Consider the following 19,902-nt stretch of genomic DNA (forward strand, 5'->3'; position numbering starts at 1 on the left):
TTTAGTGAGTCAGCCCATCTCTTGTTGGGTCGTCTTTCCCTGCTGCCCTCCACTTTCCCTAGCATGACTGTCTGATTACGAATACTGAAGTTAAGCCTCGTCTGAGCATCGTTTCCCTGGGAGGCGCTGGGATAAGACGGGGTTTATTGCTGCGACACCTATTTGCAGAGAAAAGGGCCGGGCCAGCCTCTCTCAGGAACAGCGAACCTCTGCAAAGAGTCGAGGGCTCCAGTACTACCGACATTACGGTACAGGCAGGGCAGGGCCGCCCCTGTCACGCGGCGATTACGGTAAGAGACCGTCCCTCAGCGACCCTCACCCCGCTTGCCTTCGTCTTCGCCGCCGTCGCTTCAGCATCGGAGGCCGCCTCACCCCGTGGCGCATGGTGGAGAGGCGAGGGCAGGCAGCGCCCTTCCCCGTCCCTCCCGGCGCCGAGAATCCCGCGCCGCTCCTCGCTCACACCGGGCGAGGGCCCGCCCGCTTCGCCGGTTGCGCCATCGCCGCGCGACCCCACGCAGCCGCCGTACCAGGCGAGCCGGGCGGCGCGTGCCGGGGCCGCCGCCGCTCCCCGCCAATCAGGCGCCGGGGCTGTACGTGCTCGCCCCGCCTCTTCCACCTCGCACGTGCTGAGTGTTCGCGCGCATGCGCATTGTTTTGGCAGTCTGGACAACAGGCGCCGGTCTGAGCCGTATGGCCTTTTGCTCCTGGCGTGACGCAGTGGCAACGGTGTGTGTGTGGATAACGATTTGCGCATGCGGGCCAACGTTCTCTGCGTTCGAAATTTAAATCCCCAGGGAGGCCCTTTGGGAGGGGAAAGGAGGGAGCAAGGGGCTCTGATTGGCCAGAGGTTGAGCCTGTTGCATAGGGTTGCCAACTCCAGGTTGGGAAATTCCTGGGGATTTGGGGGGTGGAGCCTGGAGAGAGTGGCGTTTGGAGAAGGGAGAGACCTCAGTGGGATGGGATGACATAGAACCCACTGGGCTTGCCAACCTCCAGGTGGAGCCTGGAGATCTCCCAGAATTGTAACATCTCCAGACTACAGAGATCCCCTGGAGAAAAATGGCTGCTTTGGAAGATGGATTCTGTGGCATTATGACCTGATGAGGTCCCTCCCTTCCCCAAACCTCGCCTTCCTCAGGCTCGACCCTCAAATATGGAGGTACTTCCCAAACTAGGGTTGCCAGCCTCCAGGAATTATGACCGATCTCCATACTACAGAAATCAGTTCCCCTGGAGAAATGCCTGTTTGGTAGGGTTGCCAACCTCCAGGTACTAGCTGGAGATCTGCTACTACAACTGATTTCCAGCCGATAGAGATCGGCTCACCTGGAGAAAATGGCGACTTTGGCCATTGGACTCTATGGCATTGAAGTCCATCCCCTCCCCAAACCCCGCCCTCCTCAGGCTCCGCCCCAAAACCACCCACCGGTGGCGAAGAGGGACCTGGCAACCCTACCTCCAAGGGAACCATTTTCTTCAGGGGAACTGATCTCTGTCTACAGAGAGCTCGTAAATCTGGGAGATTCTGAGGCCCCACCTGGAGGTTGGCAACCCGAATCCATATAGTTTATCTTGCCTTAGGCAGTGGATACACTTGTGTTAGGTCCTGAAGGTATTTCTGTATGTGCAAGTTATATGTTTTAATTGATTGGTTTTTAAGGCATACCCTAGCCTATGAAAATATAAACGTTTATTCCGTTGTCCTTTTTGTAATAATACACAATTTTTGAGGAATGCTTTGAGGCCTCTTATACTTCACACAGCATATTCTATATATATATTTATATATTTTTATATAGCATATCCTAATCCAGCCCTGCCTGCTAGATCTTAAAGGTACAGCACAGCAAATTCCTTTGCACGTAAAACTTAGACCCAACTCTCCACTAAACGCACATGGTTGGTTGTTCCTGTCATGTTTAGTTTGACTGTAAAATTCCAGCTAACTAGGAGTGCTCTGGGTGGCCCAGGCTAGCCTGATCTCATCACATCTCAGAAGCTAAGCAGGGTCAGGCCTGGTTTGTACTTGGATGGGAGACCACAGAGAAAGTCCAGGGTTGCTGTGCAGAGGCAGGCAGTGGCAAACCACCTCTAAACGTCTCTTGCCTCAAATATTCTTACAGGGCTGCCCTAAGTCGGCTGCTACTTGATAGCACTTCCAACCATTGGTAGGGTTGCCAACCTGCAGGTAGTAGCTGGAGATCTGCTATTACAACTGACTTCCAGCCGACAGAGATCAGTTCACCTGGAGAAAATGGCCACTTTGGCCATTGGGCTCTATGCCTCTGAAGTCCCTCCCCAAACCCTGCCCTCCTTAGGCTCTGCCCCAAAAACCTCCCGCTGGTGGCAAAGAGGGACCTGGCAACCCTAACTATCAGGAGTGTTCCTGATTTTTTTAACCCACTCCAGTTTGAGTGGTAAAAGGCCCCTTGCGATGCGGTGCTTCCTGGTGTAAACCGGAAGTGATGTGATTGTGTTGCCGAGGTCGAGCGATCTTTGCCTCTCCTCCGCCCCCAAAACCTCCCACCAGAGAAGAGGGGGGACCTGGCAACCCTAGCTGCACTTGTTACCCATCTGTTTCCAGTAGGTTTGCCAGGTCCCTCTTTGCCACCGACGGGGCGTTTTTGGGGTGGAGGCTGAGGAAGGTGGGGTTTGAGGAGGGGAGGGACTTCAATGCCATAGAGTCCAATGGCCAAAGTGGCCATTTTTTCCAGGTGAACTGATCTCTATGGGCTGGAGATCAGTTGTAATAGCAGGAGATCTCCAGCTAGTACTTAGAGGCTGGCAACCCTATCTGTACGGCTAATTAATTGTGTGACCTTGATTAGTGGGGGAGGTTATAAGGCACTAGCTTTGCCCTGGCTGATATACTTTTTCTTCTTCCTGAAGGCTGCTTTTATTGGGAAGTTTTGATGGTTGTCCTTTGCTTGTTGTAAATTGAGAGCATTTGGTTTTTGTTTAACTCTTTAAAAGAAACCTTGCTATTTTGTAAAGCTGATCTGACTGTGCTTACTAGTTAGTCCAGTTTACCCCAGAAATGAACCAGAGGCTGGAGAGAGACCCTTGAGGAAAGGGAAACTCTCAATCTGATTATCAAATGAACTGCACCTTGCTTGCCTGGAATCCGAAGGGGCTGCGGTCCGCATTCGGGGCCAGGGTGTGAGGTTGTGGTTCATACAGACCAGGTTACCTGAAAGACCACCTCCTATATTGTCCAGCCCACCAATTAAGACCTGCCTATCAAGCCCTGCTCTCTGTGCCCCTGCCTTCAGAGGTGAGGTGAATGGAAACGAGAGTCAGGGCCTTTTCAGTGGTGGCACCTCACCTCTGAGACACACTTGAGGCTTGCCTGGTACCTGCTTTACTTTCTTTTAAGCACAAGGCCAAAACACATCTTTTAACCCCGGTTTTAAATCCGGGGTTTTATCTTTCCAGTTTTTTTAATGGTTTGTTTCTGTTTTTAGATTGCTTTTATGCTGTTTATGCCCAATGCCAGATGAAACTGAAGGTCTGTCTATTCCACCATCTCTGGAGCCAGCGGGGTGTAGTGGTTAGGAGCGGTGGTTTGGAGTGGTGGACTCTAATCTGGAGAACCAGGTTTAATTCCCCACTCCTCCACATGAGCAGCAGGTGCTAATCTGGTGATAATCGGGTTGGTTTTCCCACTCCTACAAATGAAGCCTGTTGGGTGACCTTGGGTTAGTCACAGCTCTCTCTGAACTCTCTCAGCCCCAACTACCTCACAGGGTGACTGTTGTGGGGAGAGGAAGGGAAAGTGATTGTAATCCGGTTTGATTCTCCCTTAAGTGGTAGAGAAAGTCGGCATATAAAAACCACCTCTCCTCCTCCTCGTATGTAATAGCTTATTTTTATGTAGTTATGTTGTTTTAATTGTAGGCTGCCTTGAGCAGGACTCTAAAGAGGTAAGCATAGAAGTATCCTACATAAATAAATAACTAAATAAATTTCACTGAACATGAGGAACGTCTCTCATTTTTAACATTCTAGCTAAATTTTCCAAGAGAACTTCCCAGCTCCCTAAAGCCATTTTTTTTTTATATGGCAGATTGAGTTGGCCAGTTCCATCATATTATTCCTTTTATCTATATTTGTAATTGCTGCTCGGTTGCTCTTAGTCTCTTCAGAGCCTCTCTGTGATCTTTTCTCCCTCTCTCCTAGGGTATTTTCCTCATATTGATCTTGTTGAGTGGGCGAGAAATTTTTCCGCACTAAACTTAAAAGTCTTTCTCCCCCATGGCAGAGAAATCTGGATGATGAAATAAAAAAGATGGGAACCCAGCTGCCAAGGGCCAGATGTTGTACCCTTATAAATTACAAAGAAATTACATTGCCAGCTGTGCCACATAACCCACCAATTTTTATATTCGGCCATACTGTATCATTTGATGCCACCATGCTGCCTGTTCCAGCTTTCGTATATTTCCAGCAATCAATCAATCAATCAATCAATCAATCAATCATGCTAAAGCCTTTTTCATGTGAATGTTGTGGAAGTATCCTATTATATCTTCCTTGCTTGCGAAAGCTCGCATTTTTTTTCATATTCTTCCTTTGCAATGCCCTCCCCTGGGAGTCCTAGACTAGCCCAATCTCATCAGGTCTCAGGAGCTAAGCAGGGTGGGCCTTGTTTAGTATTTGGATGGGAGACCACCAAGGAAGTCCAGGGTCACTACGCAGAGGCGGGCCATGGCAAACCACCTCTGTTAGTCTCTTGCCTTGAAAACCCTATGGGGCCGCTATATATTCAGCTGCCAAATGATGGCACTTTACACACTCACATGTATAACTCTGACCCCCCTTTTTTGCTCTTGAAGATTATGTGGTACCTGCTTTTCTTCCCACCTTCCTGCTGTACCTGCTTATCCCATATGACACCTGTTTCACACAGTAGCCATGAGACTTTGCCTGGTTAGAGAAAGAGTATGATCATTTCAGTGTGACATGTATTTATTTAGATAAAGGACCATCCAATTGTAGCCCAAATGGGCTTCCTTCTGGTAAATGTACGTAGAATCGGGGGCAGCGTGGTGTAGAGCGGTGGACTCTGATCTGGAGAACCAGGTTTAATTCCCCACTCCTCCATGTGAGCGGTAGAGGCTAATCTGGTGAACTGGATTTGTTTCCCCACTCCTGCACATGAAGCCAGCTGGGTGACCTTGGGCTAGTCACACTCTGTCAGCCCCACCTACCTCCCAAGTTGCCTGTTGTGGGGAGGGGAAGGGAAGGTGATTGTAAGCTGGTTTGAGTCTTCCTTAAGTGGTAGAGAAAGTTGGCATATAAAAACCAACTCTCCTCCTCCTCTTCTAGCGGCTTTTGGGTACTGAATTTGCAAGAATGGCCTTTTTGTGGAGCAAGATAGCCAGCTACGGAACCAGAACACAGAGGTACACTAATTTGAATCTCAGGCATACCCAATTAAAAGCCAGCAGGATCCCAAATTATGTAGTGTCGAATTCTGGAATTAAGCTTGATCTTGGCCAATGTTTTTCTTCCAACAAAGTGATCAATATGATGGGTTGACTTGACACTAAGCCCTCCTTTGTCTTACTGTGCGGTGGCATTGCCTGGCTAATTTCTATGCCGGTGTGTCACAGGCACAAGCTGGCAGAATCTAGATTTTAATGGAATCTTAAGCTCCAATACTAGCTGTCTGCTAGAAAATGGTTTTCTATTTGAATTGGTTGAAGACTGGCTGGTTGGGTAACTTTGTGTGTGTTAAGTGCCGTCAAGTCGCTTCCGACTCATGGCGACCCTATGAATCAAAGTTCTCCAAAGTGTCCTATCTTTGACAGCCCTGTTCAGCTCTTGCAAACTGAGGGCCTTGGCTTCCTTTATAGAGTCAATCCATCTCTTGTTGGGTCTTCCTCTTTACCTGCTGCCTTCAACTTTTCCTAGCATGACTGTCTTTTCCAGTGACTTGTCTTCTCATAATATGACCAAAATACGACAGCATCAGTTTAGTCATTTTAGCTTCTAAGGTCAGTTTAGGCTTGATTTGATCTATAACCTACTGATTTGTCTTTTTTTGGCTGTTCGTGGTATCTGTATCACTCTCCTCCAACACCACATTTCAAATGAATCTACTTTCTTCTTATCAGCTTTCTTCAATGTCCAGCTTTCACACTCATATATAGTAATAGGGAATACAATGGCATGAATTAACCTGATCTTGGTTGCCAGTGGCACATCCTTACACTTCAGAATCTTCTCTAGCTCCTTCGTGGCCGCCCTTCCCAGTCTTAATCTCCTTCTGCATTATTGGCTGTAGTCTCCCTTTTGGTTGATGATGGAGCCAAGGAATAGAAAGTCTTCAACAATTTCAGTTTCTTCATTGTCAACCTTAAAGTTGGGTAACCTTAAAGCTGGGTAACCTTATCTTCATTTTAACTTTACCAGCCATCCACAGAGCATTTTCATCACAGTTGCCACCAGATGTCACTCTGTCACTGTGGAATTACCATCTAGGCAGTTATTTAAAGACAAGGATTGTCAACATTGGTCTTGTTTTGGGCTATGTGTTTTGGCGTTGTTTATTTCTCATAAAATTCAAGGTACATAAGGCCTATGCTATACCAATACAAATCCCCAATAATTCAATTTAAAGATGGTGTGAATGCTTTGTTTAGAACAGGATCCCCATTTTATTGAAATTATCAGAGCTGCATTTACTTTTAGTGACAGATTAAATACCTACATAAGCAGTAGAATAATATAACCCTGGAGAGTCTTTTTGAATACCGAGAGATTTCAGCATTCATTGGCGACCCTTATGAGGACAAAAAGATGAATTATACATTTTGTTAAATCAAGAAAAATAAAAACTGTAATCCTGTCTGGCTATATTCAGGATTTCATGGTCACTATGGGATTGTTCCAAGTTGTACTAGGACTTGCACATGAAAAGAGGCATTTGCTGGATTTGTCCTTCTGCATGTGTGTGTGTGTGTGTGTGTGTGTGTGTAAAGTGTCGTCAAGTTGCAGCTGACTTATGGCGACTGCCACAAGGGGCTTTCAAGGCAAGTGAGAAGCAGAGGTGATTTGCCATTGCCTTCTGCAGATCCTTCCATGTCGTGGTCTCCCTTCCAAGTACTGACCTTGTTTAGCTTCCGAGATCTGATACCTTCCCTCCCTGTCCTTCTGTATTGAGTAGTTTTGTGGTGAAGAAGAAAAAGAAGAGTTGGTTTTTATATGCCGACTTTCTCTACCACTTAAGGGAGAATCAAACCGGCTTACAATCACCTTCCCTTACCCTCCCCACAACAGACACCCTGTGAGGTAGGTGGGGTTGAGAGAGTTCTAAGAGAGCTGTGACTAGCCCAGGGTCACCCAGCTGGCTTCATGTGTAAGAGTGGGGAAACAAATCCAGTTCACCAGATTAGCCTCCGCTGCTCTTGTGGAGGAGTGGGGAATCAAACCCAGTTCTCCAGATCACCAGATTAGCCTCCGCAGCTCACGTGGAGGAGTGGGGAATCAAACCCAGTTCTCCAGATCACCAGATTAGCCTCCGCAGCTCATGTGGAGGAGTGGGGAATCAAACCCAGTTCTCCAGATCAAACCCAGTTCTCCACCTCACCAAACCATTGCTCTAAACCACCGCTCTTAACCACTACACCATGCTGGCTCCCTAGTAAACCAATAGCCAATGGGCTAAACAATGTTTGGAGCCATTGTCCTAGTCAGATTATAGCCTTTTAAAGCACCATTGGGTTTGTCACTTCTCTCTTGCACTGATATTGGCCAAATCTGAAATGAGCCATTCCCAGCGGCATATAGACACTACTAAGTCCCCACTAAGTCACTACTAAGTCCCTACTGAGACACTAAGTCTTAGAATGCTCTTGTAGATTTCAGAAGTTATAATGGTGTTTCTGTTGAAACACTGGTGTCAGTGGATAATACTAAGCTTTACAGAGCTATAAACAAGAGTCTCTCCTCCCGTAATCTTTCCTTCCTTCCTCTCCATGGTTTACTAGAGAGCCTAGGAAGAAGAAGTTGGTTTTTATATGCCGACTTTCTCTACCACTTAAGGAAGAATCAAACCGGCTTACAATCACTTTCCCTTCCCCTCCCCACAACAGACACCCTGTGAGGTAGGTGAGGCTGAGAGGACTGTGACCAGCCCAAGGTCACCCAGCTGGCTTCATGTATAGGAGTGGGGAAGCTAACCCAGTTCACCAGATTAGCGTCTGCTGCTCATGTGGAGGAGTGGGGAATCAAACCCGGTTCTCCAGATCAGAGTCCGCTGCTCCAAACCACTGCTCTTAACCACTACACCACACTGGCTCTAGGGAGCTGAAACAAAGTGGAAGGTGATGAGTATGTCTTTGGCAGAAAACGCATGCCAAGTCAGACAGGAGACACTGTGCAGCTTGTTTCAGAGGTGATGGTGCTGGCGGCAAAAGTGATGATTTTCTCCACTAGCAGTTCAGCAGAATTGTTCCGAGTAGACTGGGGTCTGATGACACCTAGATCTTATCCTATAGGAGATGGACATGCCCTGATGCTTTTGCTAGGTAATTTGCTGGTCGAGTCTCTCAGATCCAGCTGGACTTAGTTCCTCCCCTCCTCAAATCTGTCCTCCCCAGGCTCCACCCCCAAATCACCAGGAATGTCCCAACCCAGAGTTGGTAACCCTAGAAAAGAGGGATGCATGAAGACCAACCGTGAACAGAACTTTAGGGTATGAAACATTTAGGAAGAGCCCCTCAGCTAGAAATCTTGACTCTCAGCTGTGTATGAATCTTACCTAAATACTATTGAAATGACTTTTATTTTATTCTATTGAAATGACTTTTTAGCGTGACTCGTCCTCCCCTCCCCCATGGAGCCAATGAGACCCTCCTTCCCCAGATCAGCTGTATTCAGGAGAGATCGACTTTCAAAGGGCAGATGAATTTGCTCACTTTTCATGTTTCAACACACCGAGCATGAGGTGCAGTCTTGGGACATGAGGTAGGATTGGTTGCTCTGTTACTGCTGTATTGGCTTTGCATGGAATGCCTTAAGAGGGGAGGGGACATGTTCATGGAGGAGAGGGCTATCCATGGCAACTAGTCAAAATGGATACTAGTCACGATGCATATCAGTTCTCAATAAACAAACAAAAAAAGTGGGGGTGGAAGAAACCGAACCTTAAAAAACCAAAAGCTGGGTGCCCAAGGTTGGGTGGAGAATTTATTTTTAATTTTAAGGCGCTTATATCAGGATTAAAAACATTAAAAATGATAACACAAGGCCAGCATGGTGTAGTGGATAAGAGCGGTGGTTTGGAGCGGTGGACTCTGATCTGGAGAACCAGGTTTGATTCCCCACTCCTCCACATGAGCGGTGGAGGCTAATCTGGTGAACTGGATTTGTTTCCGCACTCCTACACATGACTAATCTGGTGAACTGGATTTGTTTCCCCACTCCTACACATGAAGCCGGCTGGGTGACCTTGGGCAAATCACGCTCTCTCAGCCCCACCTACCTCACAGGGTGTCTGTTGTAGGGAGGGGAAAGGAAGATGATTGTAAGCCGGTTTGATTCTTCCTTAAGTGGCAGAGAAAGTCTTCTTTCTTTTTTTTTAAATAGTTTTTATTGGGTTTTTAGGAATACAAAATAAAATAAGGGAAAGGAGGGGGAGGGAAAGTAATAAGCATAGGTTTCTGTGACAAGCCACAACATCTGTTACTTAGCGCACTAACACATTGCGTTTCTAGTCAATAATCAATATTGATAACAACCTCAACAATTCATATCAATCTCTATTATTAATCTCCATATCCTTCATTATCTTCTGTTATCAAATTTTATAATACAATAATCTATACTCAATCTACATAATACTGCATTCTATCTGTTATCAGCTATTTAATATTTTTACTTATACAATTTTAATATTTGACCCCTTCAATAAAATCTCTATAAATTACTATATTAGCTACAAATTGTCTCCCTATCCAAGTTTATCGTAGAAAGGTTGCCACTTGTTCCAAAAGTCTTCAGTGGTCGTTTCTTAATTAAATTTTTCTTCTTCAATGGCAACTCATAAGATTGATAGACTTAAACCACACACCATACACATTTCAGCCTACAGGCCTTCATCAGTGGTCAAATAAAAACCCATATAATGCACACACAAGTAATCTACAAATGTATCACCATATGATAACTTTATACAAGCCCAGGCATGTGTATAATTTGTATAATAAATGTCAAATTAGAAATCCCCCTAGGTAGAATACCTGTAAGTTGTTCTACACTGGGTTGTATTAGTCTGTCATACGGAGTGTGCATGCTAGTATCAACCTGGTAAAGCAGTGCTGTTTCTGGGCTTCCTAGAGGCCCCTGGTTGGCCAATGTGTGAACAGTCTGCTGGACTTAATGGGCCTTGGCTTGATGCAGCCTGGCTTTTCTTATGTTCTTATCATCCAGAGTATTTTCCCTGGACCATCTTGAACTCTGCAGGGCAGAGAAGGGACCTAGCCACTCTCTGAATATTGTCCTTCCTGCATATAATCAACCGGGAAAAATCTGTTACTAGCAGCAAGCCATCCACCAAAATCTACAGCATATTTTGGGGCTGCCGCTCACTTGCCACCTATTATCCTCAGACATGAATTCATCATTAGCACGTGTGTATAAAGCACACCGCCGTACACAGCAGACTGTTTAATCCACAACCATCTCTGACTGATAGTGGCTCTTCAAAGTCTCGGGAAATTCACCTGTATAAAATGGCAGAAACTACCTTGGGATCCAGATGCATGCGTTCAGATGCTTTGCAAGCATCAAGGAACTCCCTGCCCCAGGATGTGACGGCTGCCAATTTGAAAGTCTTTAAGAGAGGAGTGGACATTTTCATGGAGGAGAGGGCTATCCATGGCTATTAGTCAAAATGTAGACTAGTCATGATGCATACCTATTATCTCCAGGAGCAGAGGAACATGCCCATTATATTAGGTGCTGTAGAACACAGGCAGGGTGCTGCTGCTGCAGTCGTCTTGTTTGTGGACTTCTTAGAGGCACCTGATTGGCCACTGTGTGAACAGACTGCTGGACTTGATGGGCCTCGGTTTGATCCAGCATGGCCTTTCTTATGTTCTTATGTTCATGGCTGATGGCAGTTAAAAAAAAGGCAGTTTTGCAAATGGACCTAGTGAATGTATAGGATTTGGAAGGTAAGTGCAAGCCATATTGTTAGAAGCTACGCTATGGCCTCTGTCATGCAGAAAGCAGAGTCTGCTACCCAGAGCTGCTCATCCCTTTTAAATGACTTTGGAATTATTATGGGAGGGAGAAACGACAAGGCCGTTTGTTTGCGCGCTGCATTAATAGAAGGAACACCACTCACGTTTAGCGGGGCAGGCGGGCACTGACGTGCCATTGGCTGGCTCGGATTTATTGGGCTAGCCATTAGCCTTAATGACCACCATCCTCTTCTGCTAAAGTGTTATCTTGGGCGAAAAACAAAGGCGGATTCTGGTTCCTGGGTAATTACTAAGGAGATGGGCTGGATGCAATGTTCTGTGGATTGAGATGAACCTGAAAAAGGCAGAGGGCTGTAGGAGTGGTGGATGGCAGAGGAATCATTTGGCATATAGCCTCTGTAATAAGGTTAGAGTACATGCCAGTCTCATGCCATGGTTCCAGTCTCACTGGTCTGAGTTGTGTGGTTAGCGCTATACCCTGTGTGCCATGGACTAGACCCCCTTGACGCGCTAGGAATAGAATCTTCCTTTGGGGCTGCCAGATTTGATCAGAAATTCATGGTTTTGGTCTTCAAGGGATAAACTAACAGCACCATCCTGTGCAAAGGTACCCCAGTCTAACAGTGCATTCCTAAGGAGAATTACTCCAGCCTAAGCCCATTCATTTCAATGGGCTTAAACTGGAGTTACTCTCCTTAGAGCTTTCAATGCCATAGAGTCTAGTTGTCAAAGCGGCCATTTTCTCCAGGTGAACTGATCTCTCTCGGCTGGAGATCAGTTGTAATAGCAGGAGATCTCTAGCTAGTACCTGGAGGTTGGCAACCCTAGTCTTTTCGGCCCTGGCTCTGGCCTGGTGGAATGCTCTGTCAGGTGACATCAGGGCCCTGAGGGACCTTAAAGAGTTCTGCAGGGCCTACAAGACAGAGAGCCAGCATGGTGTAGTGGCTCAGAGCAGTGGTTTGGAGTGGTGGAGTCTGATCTGGAGAACTGGGTTTGATTCCCCACTCCTCCACACGAGTGGTGGACGCTACTCTGGTGAACTGGATTTGTTTCCCCACTCCTCCTCCTCCTTTTCCGCCAGGCCTATAGTTGAGGGCAGCCGTGGATATTATACTTGCTGGCCTCCCTACCCCCTCCTTTCCAGGCTATATATTATATCAACTGAGCGGGTAGCCTGCCACCTATCTCGGTCAATATGATTGGAATTTAGGCGCCATCTTGGGATTCCTTGGGCTTATTTTAATTTAGGAGTTTGCTATTTAAAATTTAGAATGTATTGTTAATTTTATTGTTTTAATAATGTTGAGGTATTTTAAGTGATGTCACCCGCCCTGAGCCTGGCTTTGGCTGGGGAGGGCAGGCTACAAATTGCAAAAAATAAATTAATAAACGACCCAAAGTGGCTGCACCCAGCAGCCTCCTCTTGAATCATAGAATCATAGAGTTGGAAGGGACCACCAGGGTCATCTAGTCCAACCCCCTGCACAATGCAGGAAATTCACAACTATCTTCCCCCCACACCCCCAGTGACCCACACTCCATTCCCAGAAGATGGCCAAGGTGCCCTCCCTCTCATGATCTGCCTAAGGTCATAGCATTGCTGACAGATGGCTATCTAGCCTCTTCTTAAAAACCTCTAGAGAAGGAGAGCCCATCACCTCTTGAGGAAGCCTGTTCCACTGAGGAACCGCTCTAACTGTTAGAAAGTTCTTCCTAATGTCCAGACGGAAACTCTTTTGATTTAATTTCAACCTGTTGGTTCTGGTCCGACCTTCTGGAGCAATAGAAAACAACTCAGCACCATCTTCTAGATGACAGCCCTTCAAGTACTTGAAGATGGTTGTCATTTCACCTCTCAGTCTTCTCCTCTTCAGGCTAAACATACCCAGCTCTTGCTTCCCTGCGTTCTTCCTCTGCGGCTTGGGCAGCAGCTATCGGGATATCTGGTTAACAGAGAAGAGTTTGCCCAGTCATAGAAGCAGGATACTGAGTACAGTACATAAATCTCCCAAGAAGTATATTGTCAAAAGTAAAACTTACATTTATTCAAGCAGATTCTGTTCACATTCAGAGTGCAGTCGAAAGGAAGAGAGAAGCCTAATCTACAGAATGGGGTAGTGGTTAAGAGCAGAGGTTTGGAGCAGTGGACTCTGATCTGGAGATCTGAGTTTGATTCCCCACCAGGCTAATTTGGTGAACTGGGTTGGTTTCCCCACTCCTACACATGAAGCCAGCTGGGTGACCTTGGGCTAGTCACAGTTCTCTTAAGAGCTCTCTCAGCCCCACCTACCTCACAGGGTGTCTGTTGTGGGGAGGGGAAGGGAAGGTGATTGTAAGTTGGTTTGATTCTCCCTTAAGTGGTAGAGAAAGTTGTCATATAAAAACCAACCCTTCTTCTTCTTCCCTATCACAATTGGCCATCATGTGTATAAGACTATGAGGCATTGTTTCTACAGGAGAGACCTGTAGATACCTATGACTCCATGAAAAGTCATGCGGAGAGTGGGAAGAACCAAGGAGCACAGAGGGAGAGGAGGGGGTCAGAGGGCAGCCTCCCAGTTAAGACCCAGAGAGGGGCATCCCATTCAAGGAGATAACACTTGTACATGCTTAGTGTGATGTAGCGCCCCCCCAATGTCCAAACATGCTGAGTCGCTCACTCCAACAGCAACTCCTAAATGTTGCTGGGTCACTTACTTGGGGTGGGGGGAAGTTGGCCAGCCACGGTGGAGGCACCAACGGCACTGTGGTGCCTCACCAGGAGAGGAAAGCCAAGAAGTAGGGTGGGAAAGCAAATGGCAAGGGCAGCAGATTACAACTGCTATTACAACTGATCTCCAGCCGATAGAGATCAGTTCACCTGGAGTAAATGGCCGCGTTGGCAATTGGACTCTATGGCATTGAAGTCCCTCCCCTCCCCAAACCCCGCCCTCCTCAGGCTCCGCCCCCAAAACCTCCCGCCGGTGGCGAACAGGGACCTGGCAACCCTAATGAAGAAGCAACAACGGCGGAACAATTTGTCGGTGTTTTACCCCCTCCTCTCCCCCCCACCGTGTCTTGAAAGAACAGCGATATTATTCATCTGTACAACTTCAGACACGAGGAGAAGATGAAGCAATTATTACCTTTTGGAGTGTCCGCTTCGTTGCTGCTTTTGAGTGACGGCGGAGAAGGAGCCCGCCGTCCCTCTGCGACGTACACCCAAGTTTACGGACAGGTCTTCTGGCCGAGAGGTGCCAGTGATTTAATTTCTCGGAGTTGCAATGTATTTATTGTTTGCCGACCTAGTAAATTATGAGGCTACGGGCTTGTCAGAGCCCTTTGCCAGATTTTTCACGCATCCTCTCAGGTGGAGAGTCTGATAAACTGCCTGGCACTACATCACACGGAATGACCGATGATGTATCATATATTTTTAATAGACCGAATGTTTTAATAAACATCTATCTGTCCGTTATGAAAACACTGGCTTAAAAAAAAATAATGAAAGAGGAAAGGGAGGAGGGAAGTTTGCCTTCAGCCGTATAGTTACCCAGCTGTGAATTTTATAACGCAACCGTCAGTACATCATTAGAAATTATGGTTGCTATTCCGGCGGCTCGAGTGAGAGCTGTTTATGCACACTTCATTGAAAAAACCAACAAAAATAAAAACAGGAAAGTTTCACAGGGCAGAAAAGTGGCTTCATTTGTGCCAGGGCTTAGCCCTGAAAGATGTCATTTGCCGCAGGAGATCTCTGAGCATGTGCCGAGAACCACCAAGTAACCATAATCCACCCAAATTGCAAGATGTCATAGTCCCTCTCTACACTGCACTGGTCAGGCCGCACCTGGAGTCCTGTGTGTGGTTCTGGGGGCCTCGCTTCAAAAAGGATGTGGACACAATCGAGCGGGTGCAGAGGAGAGCGAGGAGGAGGATCGGGGGCCTGGAGATCAAGCCCTGTGGGGAAAGGCTGAGGGCCTTGGGAAGGTTCAGTCTGGAGAAGAGGGGGTTGAGGTTGAAAAGGAGGTTGCTTTCTTTAAGTATTTTTTTAATAATTTTTTATTAATTTTTATAAAATAAAACAACATAACAAATTATAAATCACATAAACAAATAACTAAAAAGCAAAACAAACATACAAAAATACAAGAAAACAAAAAGAGCACTTGTACTACAGTTTTACATCTTATTTCATAATATTATTGAATAAACAGTGCCTAAATACCCACCACCCACCTTAAGTGAATGTCCCACCACCACTAGACCTCCGGAGAAGTATTCTGACAGTATTTAAAATTACCTTAAACTATTATTATATATACTACATTTATCTATAATTCATTAACTATACTTGTAAAATTCATTTTTGCCAGTTGATCCCAAAATGCGATGGCCTTTGACCAAGTTTTTTTGAACTCTTCCATATCTTTACCATGTAAAGACTCTAAGTTTGGCCATCCGCATGCTTTCTTTAAGTATTTGAAAGGCTGTCACTTAGGCCACTTCCGCACAAATTGTTTGCAACGTTTCATGCAACGTTTTGTTTTTTCTTGTCCACACTGTTCCCCTTCTATTTGGTGTTGAAAATGTTTTGCAATAGTTTAATCTCCATGTTTTCTACAGCCACATGTACCATGATGTTTCCTTTTTCTCCGTTTCAAAGATGACTTCCCTTGAGGTGTGGACATGTTTGAAACACTCTTCATTTCTCCACCCCTCAGTTGTCCATTGGGTTGCCAACCTCCAGGTACTAGCTGGAGGACTCCTGCTATTACAACTGATCTCCAGCTGACAGATATCAGTTCACCTAGAGAAAATGGCTGCTTTGGCAATTGGACGCTATAGCATTGAGGTCCTTCCCTTCCCAAATCCCACCCTCTTCAAACTCCACCCCAAAAACCTCCCACCAGTGGTGAAGAGAGACCTGGCAACCCTAGTTGTCCACACCCACTGCGTTGCCCACCTCCCTTCCCCCTCCCCTCTCCTCCAGCCACTAATTTCCCGGCATTTAATTTTTTAAAATTTAATTTTTTTTATTTCCTGCCTTTAGACTAGCAAAGGAACGTTTGAGCATTGGAATTAACCCTTCCCGTTGGGTTATTTGCACGGGGTTTAGATGCTTCCTTTTCCTATGTGTGCATATCACTGCTTGTTGCCTGATGCATTTTGCATCATTATTTGTCTAATAAAAAAAGGTTTTACTTTTTTATTAGACAGTGGGGGGGGGGAGTTCGGCACACTGTCTGTTCTGAATGTGTTTGCTGTTTTGCATTCTGTGCTGTTGTTCCTGCTCCATCCATTCCTACAGCCTGTTTATTACTTGTTTTCCTCGGAGATGGACGAAAGAGAAATGCTTAGTGATGAACTCTAGAGAGCCAGCTAATCTGGTGAATCTGGAGCTAATCTAATCTGGTGAACCATGTTGGCTTCCCTCTAAACATGAAGCCAGCTGGGTGACCTTGGGCTAGTCACAGTTCTCTTAGAGCTCTCTCAGCCTCACCTACCTCGCAAGGTGTCTGTCGTGGGGAGTTAGGATTGCCCGATCCAGGTTGGGAAATATCTAGAGTTTTTTTTTTGGGGGGGGGGGTGAAGCCTGAGGAAGGCAGGGCTTGGGGTGGGGACTTTAATTGGGTATAATGCCCGCTTCCAAAGCGGCCATTTTCTCCAGGTGAACTGCCTAGAGATCAGCTGTAATCCTGGGAGATCTTTAGCCACCAGCAAGGTTGGCAACCTTACATAGAGTCCACTCATCAAGCTGCCATTTCCTCCAGAGGACCTGATTGCCGTAGTCTGGAGATCCATTGTAAATTCAGGAGGACTCCAGGTCCCTACTGGAGGTTGGCAATCCTATGCACCGGCCTGGTGTCTCGTCCAAATGGGCCTAAATATTGACGATCACTTGCAAGCAAATGGTTCTTCCTCCCCCATTGATCAGCACGCCTTGCCAAAGTGCCTCCTCCGAAGGGAAGTCAGTTTCATTAACTAGCAAAGAAATATGTCTCTTCCCTGAAGAAAATATGAGCTGCGTTTGTTGCAGCCTGTTTGGGCTTTGATGACCGTGTCTATTAGAGAGTGATTTCTAGCGCATCCCTCTTGTCGCTGTCACCGTTCATAAACTCCATTCCCTGCAGCTCTGGAGAAACTTGATCTCTCTGTCTCTCTCCTAAATGGTCTTGTGAATGACTTCCTAGGTGGACGAGGTGAGTTGCCAACCTCCAGGTAGTAGCTGGAGATCTCCTGCTATTACAACTGATCTCCAGGAGATAGAGATCAGTTCACCTGGAGAAAATGGCTGCTTTGGCAACTGGACTCAATGACATTGAAGTCCCTCCCCTCCTCAGACCCCGCCCTCCTCAGGATCCACCCCAAAAACCTCCCGCCAGTGGTGAAGAGGGGCCTGGCAACTCTACAGATGAGGCCACAGGGTTGACAACTGGTGGGGTGGGAAATACCTGGAGATTTTGGGGGTGGAGCCTGAGGAGGGCAGGGTTTGGGGAGGGACTTCAATGGGGTATAATGTCATACAGTCCACCTTCCAAAGCGGCCATTTTCTCCAGGTGAACTGATTTCTGTCGCCTGGAGATAAGATGTAATCCCAGGAGATCTCCAGCCATTACTTTAGGGTTGCCAGCCTTCAGGCTCCCGCTATTACAATTAATCTCCAGGCGACAAAGATCAGTTCCCCTGGAGAAAATGGCTTCTTTGGAAGGTGGACTGTATGACATTATACCCCACTGAAGTCCCCCTTCCCCAAAGTCCGCCCTCCTCAGGCTCCACCCCAAAAACATCCCGCTAGTGACGAAGGATGTGGCAACCCTACTCAAGTCACAGCTGACCTATGGCGACCCTGTAGGGTTTTCAAGGCAAGAGACATTGAGAGGTGGTTTGCCGTTGCCTGCCTCCATGCCACGACCCTGGTATTCCTTGGTGGTCTCCCATCCAACACTAGCCAGGGCCAACCCTACTTAGCTTCTGAGATCTGACGAGATCAGGCTTACCTGGGACTATCCAGGTCAGGGATTAGGGCAGGGTTGCTGGGTCCCTCTTTGCCACTACCGGGAGGTTTTTGGGGTGGAGCCTAAGAGCGGGGTTTGGGGAGGGTTGTTCCAATGCCATAGAGTCCAATTGCCAAAGCAGCCCTTTTCTCCAGGGGAACTGATCTCTGTCAGCTGGAGATCAGTTGTAATAGCAGGAGATCTGCAGCTACTACCTGGAAGTTGGCAACCCTAGCACAGGGTGTTAAGGATTTGTGTGAAGCATTTGTAAAATGTACACCTGGGATGTCAAACATAAAGCCGCGGGCCGGATCCAGCCGTTTGAGAGCTCTTATCCGGCCCCGAGGCAGCCACCCCCCCACACACACTCTCTATCTGGGCTGGGGAGGCATGGCCCGGCCCGACCAAGAGAAATGTATGTCGTATCCAGCCCTCGAAACAATTAAGTTCGACACCCCTGAACCTACACCATACTGAACCTATGCAAGAGGACATGGTGTAAACAGAAATTAATGGCCATTGTCTCTCCTCTTCACTGAGTCTGAGCAACTGGAATTTGCTTCTTCTTGGAAGAGAGAACTGTGCTTTCCTCTTTCCCCTTCTATTTTCTTTTTTCCAAAAACCTCATGTAAAGAACCCGCTTTTATGGCGGACTCACTTGGGCATATGCTTCTCCCGCTCACTGTTTGGATACTCTACGCAGAATGCTACATTTTCCCGCACCGCAATATTTGCATGGCTCTGGAGAAGTCTTGAAAGACTTTGTGGGTTATGACATTCCCCCCTGAATGTGCTGAGCTTTCTTTTTAACCTTTCATAAAACGTTGTGATCTTTATGGACTGTATCATATTGTGCCGTAATGTGGTTTATTGTCCACAGAATAAGCTTTTCTTAAAGATAATTGGAAAGCTGGAAATGGCTGCTATCGGATGGTTTTTTAAAAAAATACATTATTTCTGAAATGGGGCTGGTGTGTAATAATGACCCTATCTGTTGAAGATTTAAGATTTGCCTTGGCAGAGAAAATTGATCCATTTCACCTTTGTCTAATGGAAATTTTTATCTGGGATTATCTGTTTATGTAAATGAATGTTCCTATGAAAAGGGAACTTGAGGGGGCCGTAAATCTCACTGACACTTCAGTTTCATGGGGTGAAAATTGGAAAGGAGGCTAGTATTTATCTGTCTGAAATTGGTTATAAAAACAAAATTATCTGCATGTACTTCAGCATCTGATGTTCTCTAAAATTTCATTATGTGTTTGAATAATGCAGGGTTAAAATATGAATGGGAAGTCTCTTCCTCCCCTCCCCTTCCTTCCTTTTTTACTAGCTTACATGTTGTGTGGCATCTTAATAGGGAAACCCTATGCAGAGTTAGGGTTCCCAGGCTGCAGCACCAACCCCCCTGGTGTGCCAGCATCACAATGTCATGCTTGCATCACTTCCAATAAAAAAGCGGAAGTGGCATAAGGGATGCTCTAGCACAGGGGTGGGGAACCTTTTTTTCTGCCAAGGGCCATTTGGATATTTATAACATCATTCGCAAGCCATACAAAATTATCAACTTAAAAATTAGCCTGCTATATTTGGTCAAACATTTAGCCAAGAGGCACGACCGGAGATGGCTCGAGTGTCTACCACATAGAGCAACTCGTTTTTGGGCTCTGCTGTCCTCAGCTGGGCCCAAGAGATTCAGGCAGGGCAGCAAA

Source organism: Euleptes europaea, chromosome 9 (assembly GCF_029931775.1).
Source record: "Euleptes europaea isolate rEulEur1 chromosome 9, rEulEur1.hap1, whole genome shotgun sequence".
Taxonomy (NCBI): domain Eukaryota; kingdom Metazoa; phylum Chordata; class Lepidosauria; order Squamata; family Sphaerodactylidae; genus Euleptes; species Euleptes europaea.